Source organism: Arachis hypogaea, chromosome 7 (genome assembly GCF_003086295.3).
Source record: "Arachis hypogaea cultivar Tifrunner chromosome 7, arahy.Tifrunner.gnm2.J5K5, whole genome shotgun sequence".
NCBI classification, from domain to species: domain Eukaryota; kingdom Viridiplantae; phylum Streptophyta; class Magnoliopsida; order Fabales; family Fabaceae; genus Arachis; species Arachis hypogaea.
The window spans coordinates 44,674,715-44,685,036 of record NC_092042.1 but is presented as its reverse complement, the minus strand read 5'-3'; positions in this window follow the sequence as shown (position 1 = coordinate 44,685,036).

Genomic DNA, 10,322 nt, shown 5'->3' with positions numbered 1-10,322 from the left:
ATTAAAAAAAAAAACAAAAATTAAAGATGAAATAGTCACATCTTATTCCAAAAGCATGGATTGTTGTTCCTATAATATAAAAGTGAATACTATGGTGCTTTTGAGATTGTGCCGAACTTATTAAAAAAGGCAAATAGATAATATTTAATAAATTTTAAATATTTTAATTTTTGCTTTAAATATTTTATTTTTTACCTTTAAAAGCAAGTTAAATAATTTAAGCACTATAATAAAAGGCACCATAAAACTCACCATATATAAATTGTCTATAAGTACATATTTAATAACCATCCAATAAACTTGTGCATGCTAATAAAAATTACAAAAAGAGAAAAAATATTTACAAATAAAAATAAAAAATGCTATTCATATATTAAAATTAGTTATTAAAGTTAACCACCAATGTATTTATGTATAAATATGTGTATGGTTTAATTTATTTTTTTCTAAGATAGATGTTATTTTATTATTATAAATAAAATAAAAGTATTAACATAACTAAGTACAAAAGAAAATGGGTATTCCCAATTATCACCAAATGTGATTGGATGACAACTAGCTTAAAAGAAGTAAAGTAACAGTAAAGTGGAAATAGAAGCTTTTCAAAGACACTTCGATTTCTCGCCTTTCAAATTCTCTAGCACATAGTCGCGATGAGGAGGATCTGTTGGCTACCCTCAAATTGAGCTGCTGTCCAAGATAAGGCTCGTTGCCACCAGTTGAAAAAGGTCTCATCTTCTCTCTGCCATAGATCAGGAGTTATTGAGCTTATTCTCTAGATTATTGAAGACAGAGGACATTGGAACAAGGCATGAAAAATTGATTCATCTTTCACCATGCATCTTGGGCAAGTAGTGGGGATCGGTGAATTTGTTGCAACACCAGAAGCTTTTCATGAAGATTCTTCTACATAAAAGCCTTAATCTTATGAGGTAATTTCAATTTTCAAATGCTATTCCATACTCTGTTATTTTGGGTGTTTTGAGGCCTCAGTAAAGTAAGAGAATAGAAGAACCCATAAGTAATCTTGTATCCTGACCCAACTTCATATATTTCAGATTTTGTCTAACACCAATCAACTTCATCCTCCTCCTCTGTTGGTTTGATTGAAAAAATTTTATTGCATATATCAAATTGAAAAAATTGATTCAATCGGATTCCTGTTCCAGTTTCTATTAGGATTTAGTAGAACACTAACATAATACACTTGCAGATTCGGTGGGATTGTGGTTGCAGCTTGTGGGACATTAAAGGGCAATGGTGGTGGAGCCAGGAATCTTAGAAGATGCGGACATTAGCACCAGACCCAATTTTTCATATCAAGCCTTTCTCGATCACCTTGCGTCCTTCAAGAACACTTCTCCAGCCCCACGACGGTATGCTTCTCATCTCTACATTTTAGAAATCTGTAGTTTAATTTATTTTCAATGTGTATTTATATTTTAATATGTATTTTATACTAATGACTAATTTTTGTGACTGATTTTAGTGTACAAATAACATAATCAAACAAAAATATATATTATAAGGTTCAAGATTTCAAATACATATATCCATCTTTGTCAATCATTCAAATAAAAATCTAATAGTTCGTGTTTACCGAAAATTCTAATAATAATAATAATAATAATAATAATAATAATAATAATAATAATAATAATAAACCTATTCTGTGTATTTGCATCTTGCTTGATGATTATTCCGTCAAGCAACAAATTTGTACATAAAAAAATGAACTGGAAATTTCAAAACTTTTTTAAAATTAACTAAAGAATACCCTGAAAATATTGATTAAAAAAGTTAAAAAACATAAGGTGTGTTTGGTTTGTATTTCCGTTTTCTATTTTTTATTTTTAATATTTTATGTTTTTTAGATTTTATGAAGGAAAAAGTAAAAATAGAAAGTAAAAACAGAAAATAGAATTTTATTATTTTCATTTTTTTCTTCACAAAATAAAAAAAAAAACAGAAAACACTAAAAATAAAAACAGAAAATAAAAATAAAAAATCACAAACCTAATACATCCTTAAAATGCAAAGCTTTACTCTTTCAGAGCATTTAAAATATTGAAAACTTGAAAATATATGTATATTTTCTATTTATAATATCTCTCAAAATATTTTTAAAATACTTGTTAACAAGTCTCATTTGTTATTTTTTTAATAATTTCTGATAATTAATTAGATTATATAAATGCACTAAAAATTCTAAGAGTTTGTAATTTTTTTCCTTTTACCTTTTTTAACAATAGTATTCATTAGCTTAATCATTTTGTGATTAGCAAGAGACTCACAGAAAGATGGCTGAAACAACTTTTTTTTTAAGTTGCTGACGTGTCACTCCATGATTGGTTGTTTATTAAAAGTCATTTAATGAAATCTGTTTCCAAACCAGAAACTTTAAACCCGGTTAGATCCGTCCGGTTTAAATAAAATGGTTCGGGTCTTTTTTCTCCTTTATATCTATGAAACTACATGGTTTCACAATCTTCTTCTCCTCCCTTAGCATTACAGTCACAACAGTTCTCTCATCTTTCACTGTGCCTCTATGCCTCATTGACACGAACCCAAGTTCTCTCCCTCTATCGGCATCGGTTTCTCTCACTGTCTTCGACAAGCTCGTCGTTGCTCTCCTACGGTCTCTGATCTCGCGTGCCTTCCCTACCCACGACGTTGCTAGTGGCAATAGCAGCAGCTTTTGGAACTGGACATCATCATCACTCCCTGTCTTATCACCGCCTTGCAGTCAGTCTCGCGCCGTCGTTTCGCCCCTCGTCGTCGGAGACAGAAGCAGCAGGTCCCTAAACTTCCTCCTTGCCTTCATTAACTCTCGCCTTCAGCAACTCCTTGACTTCCTTCGCACAACCTGGTCCCAATTTGGTGAGTTCTAACAAATTTTTCTGTTCTTCCCTTTTTTATTTTATTGCTGTCTTTGATTTTTTTGCTGAAAATATCAATGAATTAGTCTCTTTGTTGCTGAAAATAATCACATTGAGAGAAGGTCACCAATGAGTGTTCATAAAACCATGAACTTTATCAATGATTGAAGCCAAAATTGAGATTTTTACTATTTTATTAATAATTATATAATTGGGATCAAACAGAATTAAATGGGTTATGTAGAAAACTGGTAACTGAAATTAAAAAGGACTTTTGAAAAAGTAGTGGCGCGAGTAACTAACAATGTTGTTAAGGAATTTATGCATGGGGTTATGGAGATATATCTATGATGAATACATTTGTGTTTGTTATGCACACAGCGTCAAAGGTTCTTGGGTATGAAGTATGAAGAGGAGCTTAACACAAATGAATGAAATATGTGACGTTATTTGTTAAACCCAAATGTGTCACATTGTTACATCATTGAACTTTAAATAATTTGTTGGTGAAAATACACTATGCTAGTTCTTTTTGCTGCTGAAAAATTATTGAGATGAATTTGACGTGATAACATTCACCTGAATTTGAATTTGTTGCGGTTCTACTCAAATGATTACTATGTTAAAAATGCTGCCCTGGATTTTTCATAGGATATTACTAGTAGTATTACAAAACTGATTGCTTTGAAACCTTTGTTTTGATGCATATACTATCTGAAAAATTGTACGTGTAATGTTTGCTATCTTAAATTTGAAAAAGCTTTGATAATATAAACACAAACATCGGCCTTAATATTATATGGAAAATGCTTCTAGACACAATAATTTGTTTACCATAAGGAGTTAACATGCCCAGCTTTTTTGCCATTTTTATTGAATATTCTATTGTCGAATTTGAATTTGTTGCTATTTTACTCAAGTAATTACTTAGCTAAATCTTTGTATTGCTGAAAATCATTACTAAGTTGAATTTGTTAGTGATTGAATATTGAATTTGTAACTTCATTGAACCTTAAATAATTTGTTGATGAAAATTGATTGAGCTATTTTTTTTTGCTGAAAGATCATTGAGATTAATTTGGTATTGATAACATTCACTGAAATTTAAATTTGTTGCTGTTCTACTCAAATAATTACTTAATTAAATCCTTTTTTAGCTGAAAATCATTAATGAGTTGAATTTGTTAGAGATTGAACCTTGAATTTGTTACTTTCATACCCCTTGGGCTACAATTGCTCTTGTTATGTTGCGTTTTCTCTCCATAACTAGGTTTTAATTTATAAACTTTTGCTTTAAAGTTTGAGTTGCATACAGAGCTCTCGTTAACTTTCATTTTAGTTTATTCTTTTAGTTTAGGTTAAGATGTCTTATGTAGCTATCTCCTACTTCAACCTGTTCTTGTTTACGAGGTAAAATTTTTGCTTTTTTACATATATAGAATTAGAAAGAAAACGAGTTTGGGCAATGGATGTTGATTCGGAACTACTTAGTTCACAAGACAACATTGAAGTTTGCATGATGATTGCTGTGGAAGAGAATGTGAATTGCACTTGTGATTGCGGTGACAGTAGTAGCAAGTGTGTTGTTGTGACGGCTGATGATATTATAAACCAGACATTTGAAACATCGGATGCTGCTTAAAACTTTTATGTGTGTTATGCAAGGTGTGTCGGGTTAGGAGTTTGCAAGGGTGATACAACGCATGGAAAAGATGGAACACAACGCAGAAGGCAATTTTTTTGCAACAAGGAAGGAAAGAGAGCCGAGAAATACATTTCTAAATCGAATAGGAAGAGGAAGCATAAAGTGCTGACTCGTAATGGTTATAAAGCCATGCTTGCAGTGTAGTTTGACACCAAAACTTCAGCTTGGAGAATTAAAAAATTAGTTGAGAAGCACAACCACGATCTTGTCCCCCAATGCTTGGTACACCTAATTCCAAATCACCGTGGGTTAACTGAGGCTCAAAAACCTCAGGCAAACACCATGCATGATAATGGTCTACCAACCTCTAAAATAGTGGGACTAATGGTAGGCCAAGTCAGGGTTATGCTAATGTTGGGTTCACAAAGAAGGATCTGGATAACCACATTGAAACCAATCATCGTGCAAAGCTCATCGGTGGAGATTCTAATGCGACAATTAGCTATCTACTTACAAAAGCCGATGTTGACCCCATGGGCATAGCAAGGTACAGTGCTACTGATGAAAGTCAACTGGCGAATTTATTTTGGGCAGATGGCATTTGTAGGGCCGATTATAAGTGCTTTGAAGATGTGCTTGCATTTCATACAACCTATCAAAATAATAAGTACAGAAGGTTGTTGGTAATCTTCTCGGATTGTAACCATCACTGTCAAACATGCATATTTGGCTTTGCCTTGATAGAGGACGAAAAAACGGCAACATATACATGGTTATTGCAAAACTCTCTAGAAGTTATGCTGAATAAGTCTCCTAGTGTTGTGGTCATAGACGGTGATGAGGACATGAAGACAGCAATTCAAGAAATCTTCCCAAATGCAACTCGCCGATTATCTGATTGGCACATTCAGAAAAATGTAACGTCAAACATAAAAACATAGGTTTTTTCTGATGACTTCAGAAGATGTTTCTATGCTCCATGGCATTTAGATGAATTGGAAGAATATTAAGAGAATATGATAAAAAAATATGGGTTAGAGAAAAATGATTGGGTACTAGATGAATATCAAAAGAGAAAAAGTTGGACAAGCGCCTACTTGCAAGATAAATTATGTGCTGGATTTAGAACAACATCAAGGTGTGAGGAAATAAACAACTTTATCAAGAGGTTTATTGGCATTCTCCAAAGTCTTTTAGAGATGGGCCATAATCTTGAACATGCTCTTAGGGATTATAGACACAATAAATTAGTTTCTCAATTTAAGACGGTGTATGAAGAGCCTGTTATAACAACTCATTTAGTTGCATTGGAGCTATGTGCTGCAAATTTTTACACAAGGGAGATTTTTGGCAAAGTAAAAATAGAGATTGAAGAAGTGGTTGCATTAGATGCTATAGATGAGGAAAACATATCAATTACTGTTGTGTTAAAAGTTAAGGAGAGTGATAGAAGGCAACATATATACACCGTACTGTATGATCGCAACACTAAGAATATGGAGTGTGAATGTAGTAGATGGAGTAGTGAAGGCATTTTCTGCAGCCAGATGTCTTATGCCATGAAAAGGTAGGTTTACAAAAGTTGCCAGAAAGTCTTCTTTTGAGAAGATAGTCCAAGGATGCCAATACAAAAGGTGAACCCAAGGGAAAAAAAGAGAGAGGGAAACGGAGGTGCAATAAATGCAACAATGCCGGTCATGTCAAGAAGAATTGTCCTGTGAGGAATGACGATAACAATTCGGGTGATAAGATTGGTGGTGGCATGCAGGCTAGCTTTAGTACAGAAGAGGTCAGTAAGATTCAAAATTGCATTATGCTTTACTTGAATTAAAATAAACTGGTAAATTCTATGTTATAGTTATACTTGATAGCAAGTTTGACTTTATGCCTTCTTTTCTCATATGAGCTTTCCAAATACCCTATGGCTTCTCAAGGGACATCAGCAGAGCCAAATACAAAAGTAGATGCATATGTATAGCTAGGGTTTGAAATAGGTAATTCAGGATTGAATAATAGCCATGAGACTCCCATCCCACCATATGAAAGTCATCGGTGATTATTACAGGTATGAATAATAACGACAAAAATAATTGTTAAAACTTAGTGACTAGTAATTTCTTAAATATTGCATATCAAATTTTGATTCGCTGAAATTATACTTCTTTTCTTTCAAATTTGTTTGTACCGTAGAGAACAGGTTGTACAACAAGGACAATATCCGATGTTCAACGGCATGCAGTAGCATTAACTGTTTATTTTGACATGTTATTTAAATTTAGATTTTAATTAGTAGTATATTGATGATGATAGAATATTTCCAAGGAATCAACTAAATCTAGTTATTTTACTCAGACAAGATATTTTTTATTGGTTAATGTGTTGTTTATCTAATTCATATTTATTAACTTATAATTTTCGAAAATGACAATCCGAATTTGTATTCAAAAAGTATGTTAACGTATTTATATTGCAAGTCAGATGTTTGTTGCTTACTAGTTTTACAAATGCTTATGGTGATAAGAAAATAATCACTAGATTTTCAATTTTTTTCTTAAGCTTTTGTATGTCATATAATGTATGTATTTTGTATTGGTTTTAATTTTTTATTGGGATCATTGAGTTTGGGAACTAGAATGTTAGAAACTTAAAATGTAGTTGAAAATTAGCAAGGTATGCTAGTTAAAAAATTTTTGGGCGGGAGCCCGTTTCACTTGTAAAACAATATCATGAATCTAGAGGAAGATAACGAGCATGAAAGGAGAGGGAATATGAGGCAGCCCAACAAACTCCAACATAGCAGCGAAAATAAGAGGAAGCCCAACAATCTCTGCCTACTCTAGTTTCATTGAATTCAATTCAGAAAGATGAAATACACGCCTAGGTTAGTAATTGAATATGATTCAGTGATTGGAGCAAATCAATTTTTTAATTAATTTTTTTAAAAAGAAAAAATATTATTAAGTGTTAAGTATTGAAAATTACATCCATGCTAGTTTCAAAAATTAATAGGATAGTTATATCCAATGACGGACCTAGAAAATTATAATAGTGGGGAAAAATAATATATGAAAATAATAAAAAATATCAATGTATTTAGATATTTAAATCTTGGAGGATATTAGTTAGTCAATTTTTTAATAAATATAATTAACACATTAAAAAACATATTAACTTATATAGTATTTTTTCTCATTTTAATATTTTGGCACATTATTGCGTGATATGTTTATTATTAATACCAATGCTATTTCATATTTGTCAAATTATATTTTTATTGATTAGTTTTTATGTAATACAAAAGATATTATAGTTCAATAATTAAAGAATCTATCAGGAATATAATTCGAATGAACTAATTTTACATTTTTACAAAAATTGTGTGAGAGACAAAAAAATTGGGAGAAAAATAAAAATTTAAATCAAACAACTACAATTCTCTTTATATATAAGTATAGATAAGATAATATTTCTTTTTATATTATGCAAATATTCAAATAATTTGTTAGCATTTAATTGCAAAATTGCCATTTTTAATATTTATGGTAAAAAAATTTCGACAAAAATAATTATTATATGTAAGTGTAAGACCAAAATTAAATTAAATTAAATAAAATAATAAAAAATAAATAAGTAAGTAATATATATATTATATATAAAAAAAACTACTAAATACTAATAATCTCATTTATATTTAAAAAGCTATATTTGACTTTAGATAATTTATCTAATTGAATTATTGTTATTTTTGTTATTATTTGTTTTGAATATATATGATATAATAACTTTTATCATTGTATTAATATTTAATAACAATTTTTTCTTACACAATTTTTTTTAATGTATAGGAGACAAATGAATTATAATAATAAGAGCAATTATCAACATACATATATACTTATTATTGTTTTTCTATAAACTTAATGGGGTAACTGTCCCCACACAAACCAACGTGGGTCCGTCCCTGGTTATATTTCTTTCCTAGCTGGTAGTTGTTTATATGTGTCATGTAGAGAAGGATAATAGTCTGTTTTACTTATTTTGTGGTACTCTTGTAGCTACTTTTTTTTCTCTTTTATTTTTGTTTTTGTCATTGACATTTAAGTAGATTTTGTGCCAAATACCAATAGATTAGGAGTAATAAAAAGTATCAGAGTTTTTTCACAATTAGAAGTATTCTGCATACTTTTAACACCATGGGTCATGTTATATCATATCTGATTCATGCATTGGGTTTTCTTAATATTATATTCTCCATTGGTGGACATCTTATAAAATGTGACTATTGTTGTACGGTCAAATCAATTTGGCTAAAGTCAAGTATCCACTGGAACACTCTAAGGTGGGCTAAAACTTCTGAAAGAGTTTTAATTCATTTGTTGTTGTTGCAAAATTGCTCCTGAACTTCTCTTGATCTTGTTAGTTGTTAATGAAATTTCTGTAAGTTAATAGGATAAACTTTGGAGAGAAATGGGACTTGAAATATAAAGAGACCTATATGATATATATTATCTGCTATAGAATATTATATATATATATATATATATATATATATATATATATATATATATTACTATATTAATGTATTAATATAATTACTGTAACTGTAATAGAATTATTACAAATTCGAAATGATAATAAATAAAAGAAATGAAATATATTTTTTTTCTAATTTTATTTTAATATTCTATTTGTAAAAATTGAATTATGACATATTCATTATGTTCGGAATAGCAAATTCCAAACTGTTAATAACTAAGATCCTATTAGTTTATTTAATTCATATGCATGCGCATTTTCTTTTATATGAGCTTGCTTAGCCCAGAGGTTAGAGCATCGCATTTGTAATGCGATGGTCATCCGTTCGATTCTGATAGCTAGCTTTTCTCTTTTTGTTGTTGTTTTATTTTTAAAAAATGGATAATGTCTTTTTTTTAGGAATCCAAATTTGGTGAAGTTTGATATCTGTAGAACAACTCAAGAAACAAACCTCCATTTTTCTCTATAAATAGAATAAGGTTCAGATATTGATAGAATTCATACAATTCTTCTTTGTACTACAATGCTTTTGTGAATTTTGCTTCATATATACATACTAATCCTGCCAGAAATTCATTCTAGAACTGAAAAAATCTTTCTGGCCATTGAACTGGTACTAAAGGATTGGTTGTATACAAGTAGTTGGAAGATTACCAATTCTTTTGTTTTTTACTTTTTTTATCAATCAAGCCCTTGTAAACATGATTAGCAATCCTATGAACTCCACTGTTTCCATTGCTGCCGAGGTTTTCGAGAAGGCAGAGACATATGATGAAAAGAGGTTCTTTAAGGTCACCACCCTTGACGTAGTTTTTTTTAGTATGGAAGCCCTGAGCAGAGGAGGGAACTTGCTAGTTGACTAGGTGGTCAGATATTGCCTTTAAGTTGCAGATATATGGCTGCCATGTAATCCAAAAAGTATGCAATTCATATTGATTCTTGTAGTTTTATGGCATTAGTATGCATTAATTTAGTAATATGGATGAAAGGCCACATTTTTAATTGGATATTCTTTCTTTTTCTGCTTACCCTGTATTCTACATCGGAGGGTTGAGAAAAATATGTCTGCTTCAGCATCATCTATTCTTCAGCTGCTTTATTAGAATTTATAACACATCAAAATGGTTAAGTCATAAAGAATCTCAAAATCAGAGATTTTCATTTGAATGGAAAGGGGCAAAACAGAAGGAATTTTGTCAAAGAATTTTATTGGACATGGTGAGAATTGTGCATAATAAGCATATTATACTTTTATTTATTTT